Consider the following 20,092-nt stretch of genomic DNA (forward strand, 5'->3'; position numbering starts at 1 on the left):
TGATGGTTCCAGCTTAGATCCAAGTGGAGAGAGGAGACTATTCTGCTCAGGTGACACCACCAGCAAGGGATAAGCCAGAATTTGAGTCCAGACAGAATGACTACGGAGCAGGGGTATGGAAACAGCTGCCTGCAAACCCTATCTGGCTCACCTCTTGTTTTTGAACAACACGTGAGCTAAAAAATAGCAGTTGTATTTTGTATTTGTAGATGGTTGAAAATAATACAACAAATATTTCATAACACTACTTGTTTATGTATTTTCTATGGTTTCTTTTGTGCGTTGACAGGGTTGAGTATTTGTTACTGAGACTAGATGGGCCTCAAAGCCTCAAATACTTAGTCTCTTGCCTTTTACAGAAAAAGTTTGCTGATTCCTATTCTGAGAGCCACATTCTTAACCTTTAAGCTATACTTTTTTTTTCTAATTTTTTAAGTTTATTTATTTTGAGAAAGAGAGCAAGGATCACAGAGAGAGGGGAGAGAGAGAATCCCAGCAGACTCTCCCCTGTCATCACAGACCTTGATGCAGGGCTCAAAGTCATGAAAGTGAGATCATGACCTGAGCTGAAATCAAGAGTCGGATGCTTAACCAACTGAGCCACCCAGGCGCCCCTAAGCTATACTTTTTTCATTAGACCATGTTAGGCTGGTATTGAGTACTATTAGAATTTCTAGATTATTTTGCATCACATGAGAGTTTCAAAATGAAAATAATGATCATCTGGTACCCATTGGATGAGAGTGGCACAGATGTGAAATTTAGAAGCAGCTCAATGAAACCATAAAATAGGTTCTTTATTGTATTATAGGAAATATAATAAATGTTCTACTCACACCATTGCTAGCTCTATGATTCATTAGAAAAAATTTATCCCAATTGACAAATAAAAAGGAGGTTTTTTCATGTGCTACATCACCAGTATATTTAGCTAATTGGTATTCATTTGTATTCATCAGGTTATTTTCAAAAATAGATAAAAAGCAAAAGATGAGCTGGAAAGTCATGAATAAAGCCACACACTTAATGGTTTGGCTAAAAAGGCCTATAAGAGAGGCGAAAGAAATTAGCCTAGCTATGAAAAAAGATTGATCTCCAAGACACCTACTGTGTGCCATGCACTTTTAGGGGCGGTAACGGATTCTTTTCCTATGACACCATTTCATGGATAGGGGTACCGAGGCTTAGAGGTAAAGTAATTGCTGCAAGTCCAGTCAGCTAGTAAGTGACAAAGCCAAAACTAGATCTCTGAACTTCAAGCTTGGCATCTTTTTATAAAACAAATTGGAAGACACTTACCATTTCAAGTTGTAAACTAATGTAGAGTTACTCGTCCAGTGGGAAGAGCCATTATTGGCCCTCTTACTTCTGTTTGCGGTTTATTTGTTATTCAAAGGTAGGAAAGTAGTTGAGGGAGTAAATAATAGTGCCATCAATTTGTATCTCACACACACAGAAGAGCTGAAGATGTTGACCAAAAATAATGTGTTCTAATAATTTGAGAGTTTCAATGAATTTCATTCCCGGTTTGTATAAAAGTTGTAGAGACAGCTTTCTTGATTTCCATGTATGTGACTAATTTTTACTTGGTATTGGTGGTTTTTTCCATTTTATAGTTGTAAAGAATAAATATAAAAGTTTAATAAAGTCTAAATAACCAAGGGGCCATTCCACCTTGTTTGGAACCAGATAACGCAGGTATCTACTAGACTTGATGAGAAGTGAAGACAGGTCAGCCGCCCTGCCGTCTTGATACTTCGTGGTTGTAGATGGTTGTGATAAAAGGTTACAGCAAAATGTATAATGTGTCATTGATGGTATGATACCAAAACTTGTGTTTTCTTTTGCTTTAAAAAAAGTTTTAATTTGGGGCGCCTGAGTGGCTCAGTTGGTTAAGCACCTGACTTTTGATTTTGGCTCAGGTCACGATCCAACGGTTTGTGAGTTCGAGCCCCATGTCGGGCTCCATGCTGACAGTGCAGAGCCTGCTCGGGATTGTTTCTCTCTCCCTCTCTCTCTCTGCCCTTCCTCACCCCTCAAAAGGAATAAAATGAACTTTAAAAAAAGTTTGAATTTTGAAATAGGTATCTTTTACAATCAGACAAAACCAATCATCTCTGAATCTTTATGTAATATAAACGTATCTTTATTTGTGCCCATAAACAAAGAGATTGTTTACATTTAGATAATTCTCAAACCTTGAAGAAATCAGACTGTGAATACTTGAGAGTGTGTACTTGCGTGTGTATCTTTTAAAAAGCTCAGTTCCTGGTGGGTATGTAATTTGGCACAATGCTTTTGTTCTTTGGAAAGCAATTTTGCCATATGTGCCAGAAATTTTTGAAATGTTCTTACCCTTTCAACTCAAACTTTAACTTCTAGGAATTTGCCTTAGGACAAATGTGAAAGATGCCCATCATTATGTTAGTGAAAGAGTGAAAGTTTTTTTTTTTTTTTAACGTTTTTATTTATTTTTGAGACAGAGAGAGACAGAGCATGAACAGGGGAGGGTCAGAGAGAGGGAGACACAGAATCCGAAACAGGCTCCAGGCTCCGAGCTGTCAGCACAGAGCCCGACGCAGGGCTCAAACTCACGGAACGCGAGATCATGACCTGAGCCGAAGTCGGCCGCTTAACTGACTGAGCCACCCAGGCGCCCCAAGAGTGAAAGTTTTTGAATACTCACTCAGAACATACAAACATAAGAAAATGGTTAACAAACTATGGTACATCCAGTGCGTAAACTACTTTGCAATCAGTAACATGATGTTAAAAACGTGTATCTGCTGTAATGGAGAAAATGTACATTAACTGAAAATGAAGGATGCAGAGTTTTAAAAAAGTTGATCGTATCTCAATATAAGATATGTGTCTGTACCTGTATGATAACACTGATCAAAATGTATTTCATTTTCCTTTATATTTATACATGTTCCCCATTAGATGACACAACTTGAGGGCAGGGATTGTCTTATTCAGTGTATTCCTTTTGTTATGCATAACGCTTGGTATGTTGTAGGCAATCTAAACTTTTTTTGGATGAATAATAAAGGTGAAAGAAAACGATCTGGTTGTCTTTAACAGAATCATGATTTTTGTATATTTTACATTTTATTTAGTACCTTATTACTTGTATGATCAGAACAGACAATTTTGAAAATATTAGTAAATTTATAGGTTAGAGAAGAGAGGAAGTATCTTTTCTGTAGAATTGCTGATATCTATTGTGGAAATGGCTCTTTGTGATTTGGCTCTAGTTTAAATAACCCTCTCTTAATGGGCGAGCCTACAGGAACAAATCTGTTGCTTGGCTTCCTTTCTACCCCAAGGTATTCTTTTACAGAATGAAAGTACCCAACAATGCAATGCTGAATCATTATTAGCTCTAATTTGGGGGATTGAGCCTTGGGGTAATGAGTGTTTGGGGTCTCATTCTGTGAGTGCTCCTCACTGTCAGCTTTCCTTTCATCAGAGTATCTCATCTTCATTTGCAAACATTCCTTTTCTCCTAGAATCCGTCTTCCACAGTGCCCTAGCCAGGTAAATACATCTCTGCCTGAGATATTAAATCAATACATCAGATTAATTGTAATGAGTTGAGACTTGACACCACAAGTGAATACACAATTCCCAGCTAAAGTCAGAGGTCACTTTGCTGAAATGCTTTAAAAATTTTGAATCACACATTTGAGATGTTTGCTCCTGTATCTCAGTTGGAATTTATTTTTAGCAAGAGAATAATTGAGAGGAATTAGTGCCACAGGTTTTTTTTTTTTAAGAAAAATACATGGTCACATGGAAGCCTTCTGCATGATTGGCAAACAAAACACACCTTACAGGTTTATTAACTTCAATCAATAGATTGCAGATATCCTAATGTCACTGGAATACGTCATCTCTGCTTGGTTGCCAAGAAGATAATCTGACTCTTGCTTTTATTTTCCCAACCATATCCTTCATTCAGAATCTAGAACTGAAAACCTCTCAAACAACCTCTCAACAACTTCAGCAGAGGGATTTCTGATGTAGAAAGATTGGAGCTACAAGAAAACCAAGGGTCCCTTCTAACAGAAGAGAGCCGTTGTTTGCATGTAAGACCCAAACCACCATTCCCCTGGTATACCCAGTTCATTTTATTCTCCAGGCTTGTATAGAATTGAGAGATGATCCATAGCAGCCTATAGGAGGCTTTGTGAAAATTAGCAAAAGGCACACCTGTTGGGTAGATTCTTTAGAAAAAGAGACCTCCGTGGGTGATTAAGTAACACCCTGGGGCATGAGGATGGTCACCAACCCTCTACCTCCCCTTTGGCTGGGATCTTCTGTGAAGTCACCAATGCACAGCTCTGGATGGCGGCCATGGATAAAGGGTGAGTTTCCACCCATTAGTGTGAGAATTGTCTGAAGCATCTGAGAGGTATGGTAGGAAAGGAACACGTCCAAATCTCCATTAGCATGGGTCACACATGTTTTGGTACCTACAGGTCTCTTAGAAATAGGTCTTGACTATTTCAGAATACCAATCCTGTTCATGCCAAATCCAGAAAGTATGAGTAACGACCCATTTTGACAAACTGCTAGTATTTGACCTACAAAATGGCAATTTCCTGTTGTTCAACCTAAATGGCTCCTTCTATCACCTGGCCATTTTTTGATGTTCTGATTATAGATGCTACTTGCCTCTTATCCTTACACCTCATGCCTTGATATTCTTTCTCTTTATGTAAACCAAGCTGGTATCTTAAGTGCCTTCCATCTCCGCCTGACCCTGTTAATGTTAACTCTTGATACTGTTGAAAACAACTTTGATTTGATAATTATTGTTACTGTCAGCCCACTGAGAGGGTGCCAATTTCAGGATACCATAGTAAGTGAAGAACTTTTGTTAAGTGGAAAGTTTGTGTTAGAAGAGTCAGCAGCATCATTTGCTAATTACACTTAGAGAAATGAAAATAAGTGGATTAATTGCTGCATAAATATTTTGCAAAATACATATAGTGCTTTTGTAGGTTATAATGCTTAGCTATGGTTTGGCTGTTTGTATGAGATAAATGAATTCTTGCCTCCTACTAAGGAAGGTTATTCCATTTGCTATTAGAAATGTAACAATGAACTTGGAGAAACTCACTCATGCTCATGTGCTTTGCTACTTTGTTAATTATAGTAAGAGAGGAAGGAAGGAAGGAAGGAAGGAAAGAAGGAAGGAAGGAAGGAAAATATCCATCCATAGAGGAATGGGTAAATAAACTGTGGTGTATACCTACCGTAGAGTAGTTAAAATGAAACAATTAGATGTACAGTTATCAGTGTGGATAGATCTGCAAAACAAAATTTACTAGGGGTAGGGAAACAGACTTCAGAATGATCCATAAAGAATCATAGAATTAAATTTAAAAATCATATAATTTTTGTAAATTTTACAAACACATAAAACATTTCTATATGCTGTTTATATATATACAAAAATGGTGAAAATGTAGAAACCAAAATGAGTTGGGTACATGCCCACTCCCGGATTTTGTGTGCTTCTAGGGGAGGAAGAGAGGGACTACTGTTGACAAAGGCATGTCAGCTGCAGCTACAATATTGCAAAATTAGAAATTAATATGGAAATATTTTAATGTTCACTAATTCTGGATGATAAGGACCTAGGTGTTGGTCACACTACTCCTTCATTTTTATATTGGAATATTTAATAATAAAAACCATGTAACGATGATTATCTGTATAAATCTGTTATAACCTAAAAAGATAAATATTACCATAGATTTTCCCTAAAAGTGCAGGAGCTGACTGCGAATCTTTCTAATGCCTCTAGATTGTCTCAGCTACTTTGAATTCACAGAGTTACAGTAATCTAAGGTGCTTAGTGAAAAGTATGCTAGTTGAGTGACCTGATTTTTAAAAATAATTAGGGAAAATGGCTAACTAAAAATAGGAACACTGGCTTTTGGCGAAGATACCATTGTACACACTTTGGGAAATAGACATTGCATATTTGTTTAATAAAGAAGTTGGATTCCAACATGGGGGCTTATATAAAGAGATAAGTAATAAAAATAATAATAATACAGTAAAATAAACAATTTAAAAAAAGGTCACTGAATACATAATGTCTGTGTCCAGATCGGGAACCGGGATGGTGGAAGGCAGGGAGAAGCCTGGTGGCACAGTCCTGGACCTCTTAGTGTAGCTAACATGAGCATCTTTTACTAGTATGTAAAGGGCTCCACAGATTCCCCAGAGAAATTTAGATTGTTGGTCTCTCTTTGAATCATTAGAAGTCTTCCTTTGTATGGGGTTTGGTCTGTGCAGCTTTGTGGCTAGCAACCACAACCATCACCACAACAGTTACAAAGTGTGGATAGTCGTACCCTGCTAAATCCCATATCGTATATTCTCTTCTCCCCTCATCCTTTACTCACGGCCCCCTCCACGGTCCGGGTGCACCATTCTCCCAACGTCTCTATATATTCATCAACCTAAAAGCTCTTTGAACTGCATCCTGATGGGGTTTTATAGAAGCTTCATTATGGAGGCGTGATGCATTCAATCATTGGCCATTCATGACTGGTTCAACCTCCACGTCCTGAATCCTCTCTGGAAGTGGGGGTGGGGCTGAAAGTTCCAACCCTCTAATCACAAGGTTGGCTCCACTGGCGAGCAGCCCCCATCCTTAGGGGCTTTCCAAAATTCACCTCGTTAGCATAAACTCAGGTGTGGTTGAAAGGAGTTAGTTCTGAAGAGTAAGACGTTTTTTACCACTCACTCATTTCATCCTGGAGTTATTTCATTCTACAGGATTTTGAGGACAAAAGATCAAATATTATAACAAAAGTTCTCCCATTGCTCTTATTGCTTAGGAAGTTATAGGAGTTTTAGGAGCTGAGTGCCAAGAAGACCATATATATTTCTCATTATGAGTCACAACCTCACATTTGAAATTAGACAGAACTATTACAATATAGCCATTTTATATGCCTGTTTCATGGTATCAGGAAAGGAGGATATGGTGTGTGAGCTATGGGTAAAATTATTCATCCAAATTGCAGCCTTAGAATGACATGGTCTCCATTAATCGGTGTTTATATAGAACATGACTAAATGGAGATAACTAAGACAAGAAAAAAGAATATAAAGATGTAATTTTAAATATAGAAACTATTCATACCTTTTTGTGTTGACAATAGGTGTCGATATCCTGTGTGCCATACATATATTATACTAAAAAGTATTTTAATACAAATGTTAAAAAAATCAGTTAGTTTTAAAATCCAGTTGAACTTGACTTTATTATTCTCCTTTGGCTAATTGTAATTCTTCTGGAAGTCACTTATTTATATTTCAATATCTTTACCTGTATTATCGAAGGGTATGAGATTAAAGGATATAAATATATTTTTGGTGATCTAGTTAAACAATACATGTTAGTGCAGCAAAGAACAATATGGACCTTTTTCATTTGTTTTGTTTCTGTAATTGTTGTTTGTAAATCTCCTGGGAATAGCCATTTGATGGGAGGTCATATGTCCAGTGGACGTGATACCCAATACCTAGGCTCATGGCTTGGTGAAGTATGTGCAGACTAGATTTCAGTCCTCATATAACCCTCAAGTGGGCATACTTGCTCAGGACATGACCTACTCAATTGTATGTGGCAACCTGGTTCTTCTCTCCAAAACACATGATGGTTTATAAAACTCTACCCTTGATATTAACACAAGGACTTCACACCTGAGAATTAGGGGGCAGCCATAGTAGGCACGCATATTGGATAGCAGTGCATTCATTGATTTTAGCGATTTACATGAATCTGTACAGAAACAAATATCAGTAAATAATTAGGGCTATAAAAATGCAGGCAATGAAGATCCTATAGTTCATATACTGAGCTTGAAGCAAATGTAAACAGCCACAGTAAGGAATCTGTGCAATGAGTATGTCCCTTGATCCTATTCTGAGACCCACAGTGTACATCCAGGGCCTGCACACGTGCGTGCGTGCAGGTGTGTGCACGCGCACGTGTGTGTGTGTCTGTGTGTATACCTTTCATTTCAAAACAATTTAAATCCAAATCATATCCTTATTGCTTAGGAAAAAAATATTTTTTAATGTTTATTTATTTTTGAGGGAGAGAGAGAGAGAGAGAGAGAGAACACAAGTGGGATAGGGGCAGAGAGAGGGAGAGGGAGACAGAATCCGAAGCAGGCTCCAGGCTCTGAGCTGTTAGCGCAGAGCCCGATGTGGGACTAAAACTCACAAACCGTGAGAACATGACCTGAGCCAAAGTCAGACACTTAACTAACTGAGCCACCCAGGCGTCCTTAGGAAAAATATTTTTAAAGGGTCCTTTTTGAAACTACTTTTTGAAATTTACCTTGGGGTAAATACGTATATAATGTTTATAATAACTTATAATTTATAAATATCCTATAAATTCTATGATGAGAAATTTAGTACTTAGGTTTGAGATACTTTATTTCTATATTTAGAAGTGAAGATCAGAATTCAAGGCCCGGTTGGGGGGAAAACCTTCAACAAATCATGGCAAGATTATCTCTTAGTTTTTTTCAAATGACCTTTGAATTCCTCTAGGCCAGGTTTCTGCTGCTCGCTGTACTCCCCCTTTTGGTTGAATCTGTGTCAGTCATCCACCTCAGCGAGTGCTCTTGGAAACAGGAAGCTCACTGTACTTAAGGGAGCCTGTGACCTTTTGGGTAGCGTTAGCTATTAGATACAATCATATTCAGGCTAAGATGAAATCTTTTCCCTTGTGATCTCAATCCATGGACATTGCTTCTACTTCCCAGACAAATCTAGAACAAGACCACTTCTCTCTTCTACATGGCAATGCTACAAATACATAAAATGGTATAATTTTCCTGTCGCTGCACCGAGAAAATAGTAGACTAGACAATCATAAAACAAACTGAGAAAGGAGAAAAAAATCTAAGAAGTAGAGATTATTCCAAGTCATTGTTTTTGCAGACACTTGCACTCGTCTCTGAGAATTCTTATTTGTGATTTAATCACCACATGCTGAGCAAATACACCTTGCTTTCCTATTGTGGATGAATAGTAATGCCAGAAGAGCCTTTACAAGGGCAAAAGAACCAATTACCTAACAACCCTGTCTCATAAATTGTAGTCTAACATAAAATAACCAGAAAAAATAAAAAGCATTTAGGATGATGTTACTTCATACCATATGTTTATATCATGAGATACACATCTTAATTTTTTCCCTTGTTAGACTTCTGTTGTAAATTACAGAATTTGGTACAAGTCTTCAAGGTCATTTGGTATCCGTAAATAGAAGACAGGGGAGGGTATTTTTAAAGTCCATTTTAATTGTAGAAGATGTATCCAAAATACTACCTTTAATTCATGTAAACATTAAAATCTTTTAAGGAGCAGGCCTAGGAAGTTTCCAGAAAACATATATAATTCCCAGAATAGAAGATTTAGCTTAGTAACTTTTGGTATATTGATGATTACAGCACCATTCAAATTAGGGTTTTAAAAACAACAATAAAGGGGGGAAATATTCATGATGTATATGTCAGTTAGGAATGCTTCCAGTTTCAAGTACCAGAAAACTCAAAATATTAGTGACTTAAATACATAGGACTTTATTTTTTGTACCTCATGAAGTGTGGATATAGGTTTTTGTTGTACTAAATTCTCCAATCAGAAGACATAGAGTGGATAAATGGATAAAAAACAAACAAAACGGGACTCATCTCTATGGTACCTATAAGAGGCTCACTTCAGATATAAGAACACACACGCGCTGAAAGTGAAGGGGTGGAAAAAGGTATTTCATACAAATGGAAACCAAAAGAACTGTAGTAGCCATAGCTATCTATATCAGGCAACATGACTTTGAAACAAAGACTGTATAAGAGACAAAGATAAATGTTACATAATAATAAAGGGGTCAATCCAACCAGAAGATACAACTTTTGTAAACATTTATGCACCCAACTAGGAGCACCGGAATACATAAAGCAAATATTAATAGACCTGGAGGGAGAAAAATACAACAGTGCAATAATAGTAGGGGACTTTAACACTCCACTTACATCAACGGATAGATCATGCAGACAAGATCAATAAGGAAGCATCAACCTTAAGAGACAAATTAGACCAGATGGGTGTAACAGACATGTACAGAGCATTCCATCCAAAAGCAATAGAATATACGTTTTTCTCCAGGGTATGTGGAACATTTTACAGGATAGATCATATGTTAGGCAAAAAAACCCCACAAACCTTAATAGAATTAACAGGACTGGAAACATATCAAGTATCTTTTTTGGCCATAATAATAGGAAACTAGAAATTACTAAGGAAACTGTGAAAGTCACAAATAATGTGGAGATTAAACAATATGCTATGGAACAACCAAGGGTCAAGGAGACAACTAAAGAAGAAATTTTAAAAAATACCTTGAGATAAATGAAAATGGAAATACAACATGGGATGCAGCAAAAGCAGTTCTAAGAGGGAAGTTCATAGTGACAACTTCCTACCTGGAGAAACAGGAAAAGTCTCAAATAACCTAACTTTACACCTAAAGGAACTAGAAAAAGAGCGAAAGAAGCATAAAGTTAGAAGGGAGGAAATAACAGAGATTAGAGCAGAAATTAAATGAAATATAAACTGAAAAGACGATGGAGATGCTCAGTGAAACTAAGAGTTGGTTCTTTGAAAAGAGTAACTGAACTGAGTGATATTTACTAGACTCCAAAGAAAAAGAGAGGACTCAAATAAAATCAGAAATGAAAGATGAGATGTTACAGCTGACACCACAGAAATACAAAGTATCTAAAGAGACTATTTTGAATAATTCTATGCCAACAATTTGGAGAACATAGAAGAAAAGGATAAATTTCCAGAAGCATATATCTTACCAAGACTAAATTATGATGAAATAGAAAACTTGAACAGATCAATTGCTGGGAAGTAGATTAAATCACTAAACAAAAATCTTCCATCAGACAAAAGTCCAGGACCAGATGGCTTCCCTGGTGAATTCTATCAGATATTCAAAGGAGAATTAATATCAGTCCTTTTCAAATTCTTCCAAAAAGTAGAAGAGGAGGTAACTCTCCTAAACTCACTTTTTGGGGCTAGCATTACCCTGATGACCAAAAGCAGACAAGGATATCACAGACAAAATTACAGGTCAACATCCCTAACAAACATAGATGTAACAATCGTCAACAAAATATCAGCAAACTGACTTCAACAATACATTAAAAGGATCCGACACCATGATCAGGTGGGATTTATTTAGGGATGTCAGGACATCAGTTAATGTGATGACACTTCTTCAACACAATGAATGGGAAAAATCATATCACTATCTCAGTAGAGATGAAAAAACATTTCACAAAATTCAACATCCGTGTATGATAAAAACTCTTAAGAAAGCAGGTATTGAGAATGGACCTCAACGTGATAAGGGCCATATGTAACAGCTGTCAGGAAACATCATACTCAGCAGTGAGAGGCTGAAAGCTTTTCCTCTGAGATCAGGAACATCAAGGATGCCTACTCTCACCACTTTTATTCACAGCAATTAGGCAAGAAACAGAAATAAAAGGCATACAGATTGGAAAGGAAGACGTAAAACTGTCCCTATTGGCAGATGATGCATTAGTATTATATATAGGAAATCCTGAAGACTCCACTAGGACACTGATAGAACTAATAAATGAATTCAGTGAAGTTGCAGGATACAAAAATCAATACATAAAAATCAGTAGTGTTCTATACACAACACTATAGAATCACCCATGCTCATGGTGTGCAAGAATATTGCTAAAATGTCCATAAGACTCAAAGCAATTTACAGATTCGATGCAATCCCTATCAAACTTCCAATGGCATTTTTCACAGAAATAGAGAAGATAATCCTGAAACTTGCACGGAACTACAAAAGACTGAAGAGTGACCCTGAAAAGACACTGAGCGTGTAAGCAGTCTTGAGAAAGAACAACAAAGCGGAAGGCATCGCTCCCTAATTTCAAACTGTATTATAAAACTAAAGTGATTAAAACTATGGTATTGGTATGAAAAATAGACATATAGATCACTGGAACAGGACAGCCGAGAAATAAATGCACACATAGAGATTTATGACAAAGCAGCTAAGAAAGTACAAAGGGGAAAGGACAGGATAGTCTCCAATAAATTGTGTTGGGAAAACTGGAAAACCACGTGGAAAAGAATAAAACTACCATAAACAAAAACTGACCCCAAATGGATTAAAGACTTGAACGTAAGACCTGAAACCATAATATTTTCTTGGAAGAAAATATTGGTGGTAAGCTTCTTGACATAGGTCTTGGAGATGATTTTTTTGAATCTGACCTCAAAAGAAAAAGCAACAAAAGCAAAAATAAACAAGTAGGATTATAGTAAACTAAACTTTCTGAACAGCAAAGGAAACCATCCACAAAGTGAAAAGGCAACATACTGAATGGAAGAAAATATTTGCAAGTCATTTATCTGATAAGAGGCTAATATCCAAAATATCTAAAGGATTCATACAATTCAACAGCAAAATAAACACCCAAGCAAACAAACAAAAAATAATCTAATTAAACTCCAGGCAAAAGATCTGAAGAGGACATTTTTCCTAACAAGATACAGATAGTCAATAGTTACAGGAAAAAATGTTCAACATCATTAGTCTTCTGGGAAATGCAGATCAAAACCACAAAGAGACATCACTTCACATCTGCCAGAATGGCTGGTATCAAAAAGACAAGCTTGAAAGAGCGTTAGCAAAGATGTGGAGAAGAGAGAACCCTCGTACACGATTGGTGGGAATGTGAATTGGTGCAGCCAGTATGGACCAACTGTATGAAGGTTCCTTAAAAAATTCAAAGTAGAACTACCGTGAGATCCAGCGATTCCACTTCTGGGTATTTATCTGAGGAAAACAAAAATGCTAACTCAAAATGATATGTGCATGTTTATGTTCATTTCAGCATTGTTTACAAAAGCCAAGATAGGAAAGTAACCCGTGTCCATTGATGGATGAATAGGTAGAGAGGTTGTGGTATACTTTTTAGCCATAACAAAGAATGAAATCTTGTCATTTGCAACCACATGGTTGGACCTCAAGGGCATTATGCTAAATGAAATAGGTCAGACAGAGAAAGACAAATACCGTATGATCTCTCTTGTATGTAGAATCTAAAGCATCCCCTCCCCAAAGAAAACAATAACAAAAAAACGAAGTTTATAGATACAGAGAATAGATTGGTGGTTGCCAGAGCAGGGGTGGGGGGGGGCGTTGCGGAGAAGTGGGTGAAGGGGGTGAACAACAAAACAACAACAGCAATTAAAAAAAAAAGAGTATTACTGCAAACAATTGGTGAGCCTAATGGTAACCACAAAGCAAAAACCAGTGTAAATACACAACAGAGAAAGAAGAGAATCGAAGCATACCACAAAATAAAGCAGAGGAGGAAAAAGAAACAGCCAGAAAACATACAACAAAATGACAATAAGTACATCCATACTTACGTGCTTTATCCATGTTTACTTTAAATATAAATCCTGGTGGTAGTTTTGCTATTCAGAGATGTTATAAAATTTCCAGGCATTTTCCAATCCTTTAGTTCTGCCATATCCAGAAAAGCTGTCTCAAGCTCTCAAAATGACAATGGTAGCTCTAGATACCACAAGTAAACTCCAAGGCAGGAATGAGGAGTAAGAGAAGGTAGAAGGAGGCACAGTGGCTTGGAAGGGAAGAGTGTTTCTCTTTTCATAACGCTTCTTAATGGAAAGGAAAACATCTGACTGGATATCTTCAAAACTGACTTAACCAAATGTCTCACCGGACAGAACGTACTAACCTGGCCGCATGATGACAAGTGGGGGGAAAAAAAAAAAGCCAGTTTCACTGTTTTATGATTATTCATGATTGTTTAATATGGGAATGGCAAAAAGTTTCAAAAGCTAGTTTAAACTTATTACCAGTAACGGAGAAGGTCGAATGATGAGTAATATGTTTAATTCTTCTCTGGTTTCCTAATGCTTGGTAATATGGCTCAATTCGTTTGATCATAAACATGCTTTTATAATAAAAAGAGATTCGTCTGAACTAAGAGTAATCAGACTTTTGCAGAAAGACTGATGTATCCAGCACCGCATCTCACTTCCCATCTCTGCACTTAACCAAAGCAGGGAAAGAAGTGAAGAAGTCCTGCTGGTATCTTTATGGTCATTCTTTTAAGCAGATTGTGTACAATGTGACAGTGAGCATCTTCTCCAGTGTCTCCTGATTCAAGACATGATTAAATTGATTAATTTTAAAATCTATACTACAGGGGCGCCTGGGTGGCTCAGTTGGTTAAGCGGCCGACTTCAGCTCGGGTCATGATCTGGCGGTCCGTGAGTTCAAGCCCCGCGTCGGGCACTGGGCTGACAGCTCAGAGCCTGGAGCCTGTTTCAGATTCTGTGTCTCCCTCTCTCTGACCCTCCCCTGTTCATGCTCTGTCTCTCTCTGTCTCAAAAATAAATAAACATTAAAAAAAAAATAAAAAAATAAATAAATAAAATCTATACTACAAATCATTTTTAAAACATAAAATATACTTAGCACTGACTTGGAAACCTGTGATTAGTTTCCCCTGGTTTCATGACCTCCTTCTTGGTTCTCCTTCTTCATTACTGGCCACTCTTTCTCCCTCTTGTTTGATGGTTTCTCTAACCTTTAAATGTTGGTATCTCCTGTACTTAGTATTCAGACCTCATCTTTGCTCCATTTATACTCACTTCCTAAATGATCTAATTCCTTCCAAGTCCATATTTATATCTTCGGCATTGATATCATCCTTAAACTTCAGACTCATTTATTCAACTGCCTACTTCCATCTCTGGGATGTGTAATGGGCTTCTTAAATTTAGCGTATGTAAGACCAAACTCTTGAAATCTCTCAAATGTGCAGGGCTCCTTTTTTTCCCATCTCATAAAATGTACTTCTACCCTTCTAGTTTCTAACAAAACCCCTGGCATCATTTCTTGATTCCTTTTTTTCCTTTCCCATTGCAATTGAATCCACTGGTGAATGCTTTCAGTTACTCCTTCTAAAGATGCCAGGTCTGGCCACTTCTCACCATCTCCATTGCTACCACCCTGGTAGAATCACCTCTTTTTAGATGGATTTTTGGGATAGCCTCTGACTTGTCTTCTCAGTCTGGCCCATGTTCTCCTACAGTCTATTCTAAACAAAATAGCCAGAGTGGGCCTTTCATTATAGAAGTCAGGGTAGTAACCTCTTGACTTGAACCCAGGCCGTCTCATTACACTCAACAAAATCTAGAGCCCTTACCAAGTCTTAGTATCCTTGAATGATCTGGAAAGCTCTCCCACACTGCCTCTGTGACCTCATCTCCACCAAGGTTCCCTTTGATCACTATGTTCCATCCCTATGGACTGTATTTGCTATTCCACAAACATACCAAGCATGCTCCCATCTTCATGCCTTTGAATGTGTTCTTTCTTCTTCCTGGAGATACTTCCTTTATGTATCTACAGGGATCACCCCTCATTTCCCTAAGGTGTCTCTTCAAATGTTACTTTATCAGAGAAGATTTTCCTGATAATGCTAATTACACTACTGAAAAAAGTTCTCACTCACCGTTACTAATTTTCCCACTTTGCTGTATTTTGCTTTCATAGCATTTGTTTCCATCTGACTCAAATTTCCTCCCACCTTCTCTGCCTTCCTTCCTTCCTTCCTCCCTCCCTTCCTCCCTTCCTCCCTTCCTTCCTTCTCTCCTTCCTTCCATCCCTCCATCTGTGATTCATAAGGTTAAAATTGTATGTAGTGTTTTAAATCCTTCATTACAGTCATTAAGTTCTAGTCTATGTTGACACGTATTTCTATGCCTATAATTTATTGAACCACCATATGTCTGAGCTGGAAAGGTCTTGAACATAAACTCCCTCACTTTCTATATAAGATAAGTCAGGCCCAGAAAGGGGAGATGACTTGGGTACAAACACACAGCTTATTACTGAGAGGGCTAGAATCCAATTCTAAGATATCTGGCATGTAGACCATGTTCATTTAAAGTGTAAATTGTCCACTGGATATGTTAAACTTCATATTGATACCTCTTCATGACTTATGTCTAAAAGGTGCTTCACCTGAAATCTAAACATCAATAGAAATTAGTTTCCTTATGAAAAAACAGTTTTCTCTGTTGACGGTTAGGTGCCCACCATAGTGTCAAAACAGCAGAACTCAGACGTACTGATACCATTCACGGAGGGATGAAATGTGAGTGTGTGTGTGTGTGTGTGTGTGTGTGTGTGTGTGCATATGCCTTAGATAATATTCCCATAGGAAAAAAAATACACACTCTCATGTTTGAGAATAGGATATACAACAAGACAGACACTTTCTTTATGGAGTTTACAGTTTAGTGTCTGTTTGTGGTTTTGTGCATACAGGGCTTGGGTGTGAGGACTAACAAACCATAAATAAATTAATGTGTTGAAATATCATTAACAGTGGTAATACTCAGTCCTACAGGAAAAAAAAAAGCTACAATGATAGAAAATAATAGTGAGTCCCCGTCACTAGGGTATTGTACAACCACAAGACAGAATAGTGTAGAGGAGGATGAAAGGATTATAGACTGGGCATTAGATTATATATTGGCTTTCATAATCTCCCCAAACTTTGAGCTTCTACAGTTCTGTGCGCTGAGCTAATTATTGAAAGTCTCTCTAGGAATTATAGAAAACCATAAAAATCAAAGGGGTTATTATCTAGGATAGAATCCTCCCACACCTTAGAAATTGAGTATGTTCTCATCTACAAATTGGGGCTTTGGGTATATAATCAGGATCTCCTTCCATTAGGACATTTTTTGTGTAACATGTACTACCTAGTGATTTGGTTTAAAGTGGAGATTCCAGGCTCCCATAGCTTGGAGATTCTAATTTAACAGACCTGAGGAGAGGCCTGGGGAAACTGCAACCTTAATAAGCAAACAAGAAAACCCAGTGGAGGTGGCCCAGGACTGTACTTGGAGAAGCACTTGACTTGGTGACAAGGAGCCCCTATTGAGATCCTAGCTCTACTCCCTCTGCCTGTCATCTGCTGAGATTAGGACTGTTGTAGCCCTAAGGATATTTTAACTTGCTGTGGAACGTTGTTAGGTTATTCAGCCTTTCTGAGCCAAAGTCCCTACATCTATAATGACACAGTAAGATGCTGTTGTGAGGGCCAGAAATTTAAAATGCAAAATGCTGACCTGAGCGCCTGGCGCATCGCAGCTGCTTAATAAACAGTAGCTATTTTCCGCTTTATTTCTGCCTGTCTAGGTTATTTGGCTGCCTCCTTTCCTAGTCCTGTTTTCCAATGCAGAGGCAACATTCACCTTTGGCTGAACAACACGTTTGGTGTTGGTTTGTCCATTTTTGCCATTGTTCCTGGGCCTTCACCTCCCCTACAAATTCTCAGTCCGATCACCTTAATTACAGTTTTGCACTCTCTCTGCCTTATTATAAAGACACTAGAATAAAAACACTAATATTACAGCCATGGAATATCTGTAACTATCAAATTAGTTTATTCTTGTGTTTCCTGCTATTTAACTTACAATTATCTCTTGCAAAACCACTCATCTTTTCTGTTTAATCTAACATGAGTACTGCGAAGCAGAGAAGATTATGCAGTGGACAGATGAGGTTCTGGAAAATGCTACCAAATTATGAAAAACATTTCAATTGCATTAGCTTCCACAGAATGTAAGCAAAGCATAAATGGGGAGAGAAAAGTCAGTCCATTCTGCGGCACTGGGCACACTAATTTATATAGGTTGTCTTCAAATCAAATTTTAAAAATCAAATTTAAGTGTAAAAATATAATACATTTTGGTTGAATTAATCACTTTTTAAAAGTATGTTTGAAGTAAAGATCCTGTTCCAGCCTGTTTGAAATTAAAAGGAAATATTCTTTGAGTTAACCATAATTGCATGGAACTCTAGGTTGTGCTAGAGGATAACCAGGGGACACGTTACATTAAATATTTTGGGAATCTGGGTATTCATAGAACATGGCTGGTTTCATTTGCTAGGTTCCATGTAATCTGCCTTTCAGTAGGACAAATAAGATACAAAAATAAATAAGTCTGTCAGAGCAAAAATATTGTCGCGTGGTCTTAGTCTTTAAATAAACTACTAAGAAAACTTTTACGAAGGTATAAAATTTAAACCACAGTTAGTTACATATTTGGTAAGTTACATTTATTTAAGAGAATAATATTATACTAAATGAGACCTGGGCCAGAAAATCCAGGCCCTACGATTGCCAAGGCACAAAACCTTCCCTGCCCTTTTTCATCTAACTCTGCCTTCCCGTTCCTCTGGGGGAGTTGCATTGTAGTATCATCCAGTCGTGTATGTTGGAACGGGGGAAAGTGTAAAGTGAACACTAAGCTTTCTCTTCCCCTGCTCTTTGCAAAAGCAGGAAAAAAAAAACTGGTCTTTCCCAGGAGGGCTCATCCATGGTTCATATTTAATTTAGGAGAGGGAATTAGGGTGGGACAGGAATTACAAATATGCAAATGAAGGGATACAGCCATGCAAATGAAGAGATATTTACATCCTACCTACTTCTTTTCACTAGGCCCACTAAGGTAGTGGCCAAGATGTAGCATCCTGGATCAGAAAATTACAAAGTAGCTTCTTAATGACCCTAAATAATCCCTAACGAGTCCAAAATGCTTGATTCGTGCTGTTCATATGGTAGTTTTCTTTACTAAGAAGTGCCTCATAATTTTTTCATTTTGTATTTTGGAGAAAGGGCATTGTTTAACATTATTTAACCTGTTTCTACTTAATTGATTTTCTAATAGAAAACAAAGTTTTCTATTTCTGCTTAACAAAGACTTTATTAAAAGTAGCATGTCAGGGGGGGCCTGGGTGGCTTAGTCGGTTAAGCGGCCGACTTCAGCTCAGGTCATGATCTCGCGGTCCGTGAGGGCTGTGAGTCGAGCCCCCGTCGGGCTCTGTGCTGACAGCTCAGAGCCTGGAGCCTAGAGCCTGGGATTCTGTGTCTCCCTCTCTCTGACCCTCCCCTGTTCATGCTCTGTCTCTCTCTGTCTCAAAAATAAATAAATGTTAAAAAAAAAAAAATTTTTTTTTTTAAAAAGTAGCATGTCAGGATGAAAAATGGGATGAGCTATTAGGTGATGAGGTTTTTGGGGTGATGGGAGGTTTGGAGCTGACGACCAAGAGGGAATTCTTGACAATGTCTTTGGTGCAAAAAGGTGATTTTATTCAAACACTGGGAGAGTAGCTGTGGGCAGGAATAGCTGCCCGGGGGACCACGAGGAGGGACTGGTTTTATACTATGGGGTTGGGGGTGTGGTAGAGTCCAGGGGAAGTTTCCGGTGAGATTTTCATATGCTAAAGAAGACTCCCAGGATGCTATTGTCAAGCCAAGGTTGTTTTTCCCTCTAGCAAAGAATTAGCATTAAGACAGCAAGGAGTTCCTGGAGACACGTTTTACTAGGCCTGCCTCAAGTATTTGTCACTAGGCTGCAGGTTTAAGGAAATTTAATTTTATCTGCCATTTCCTTCTGCCTTTGTTTCCCACAGCATTAGGGTTTATCTTTAAAGCCAGATATTTATCTTTGTTTTATCTTTATCGTCATCTTTATTTTATCTTTAAAACAAAGATGCTAGTTATAAAGGATCTCTGCTAAATGTTAAAATAATAGAGCTAAAAAACATTGTCTTCACTTGGGGTGCATTAATGAAAATTTATAGGTTAACAAGTTTATTCCACTCATTTGTTTAATAATCGTTGAGCATCTAATAAAATCCCAGATACCGTTCTAGAGGTTGTGACTACATTAATAAATAAACCAAGCCCTTATCCTTTGACATGTACATCCTCTATGACAAGTATAAATACTATTTTTTTTTAAGTAAACAGATGATGTGAAAAGACCATTTTGTCTAAAAGGTTAACTCTAGAAGACAAGAGCTACAGAAAAGTAGGGCACAGTTTAGTATTATTTCAAAAGTGTTTATAGGAAGTTGATT

At 37.6% G+C, this 20,092-nt stretch overlaps 1 protein-coding gene across 1 annotated transcript in view; it reads left to right on the plus strand.

Annotated features, from left to right (window-relative positions):
- KCNH8 (potassium voltage-gated channel subfamily H member 8) overlaps positions 1-20,092 on the plus strand; it is a 356,732-nt gene that overhangs the window by 89,576 nt on the left and 247,064 nt on the right. The window lies entirely within an intron of this gene.

The sequence above is a fragment of the Panthera onca genome, chromosome C2 (assembly GCF_046562875.1).
Source record: "Panthera onca isolate mPanOnc1 chromosome C2, mPanOnc1 haplotype 2, whole genome shotgun sequence".
NCBI lineage: Eukaryota > Metazoa > Chordata > Mammalia > Carnivora > Felidae > Panthera > Panthera onca.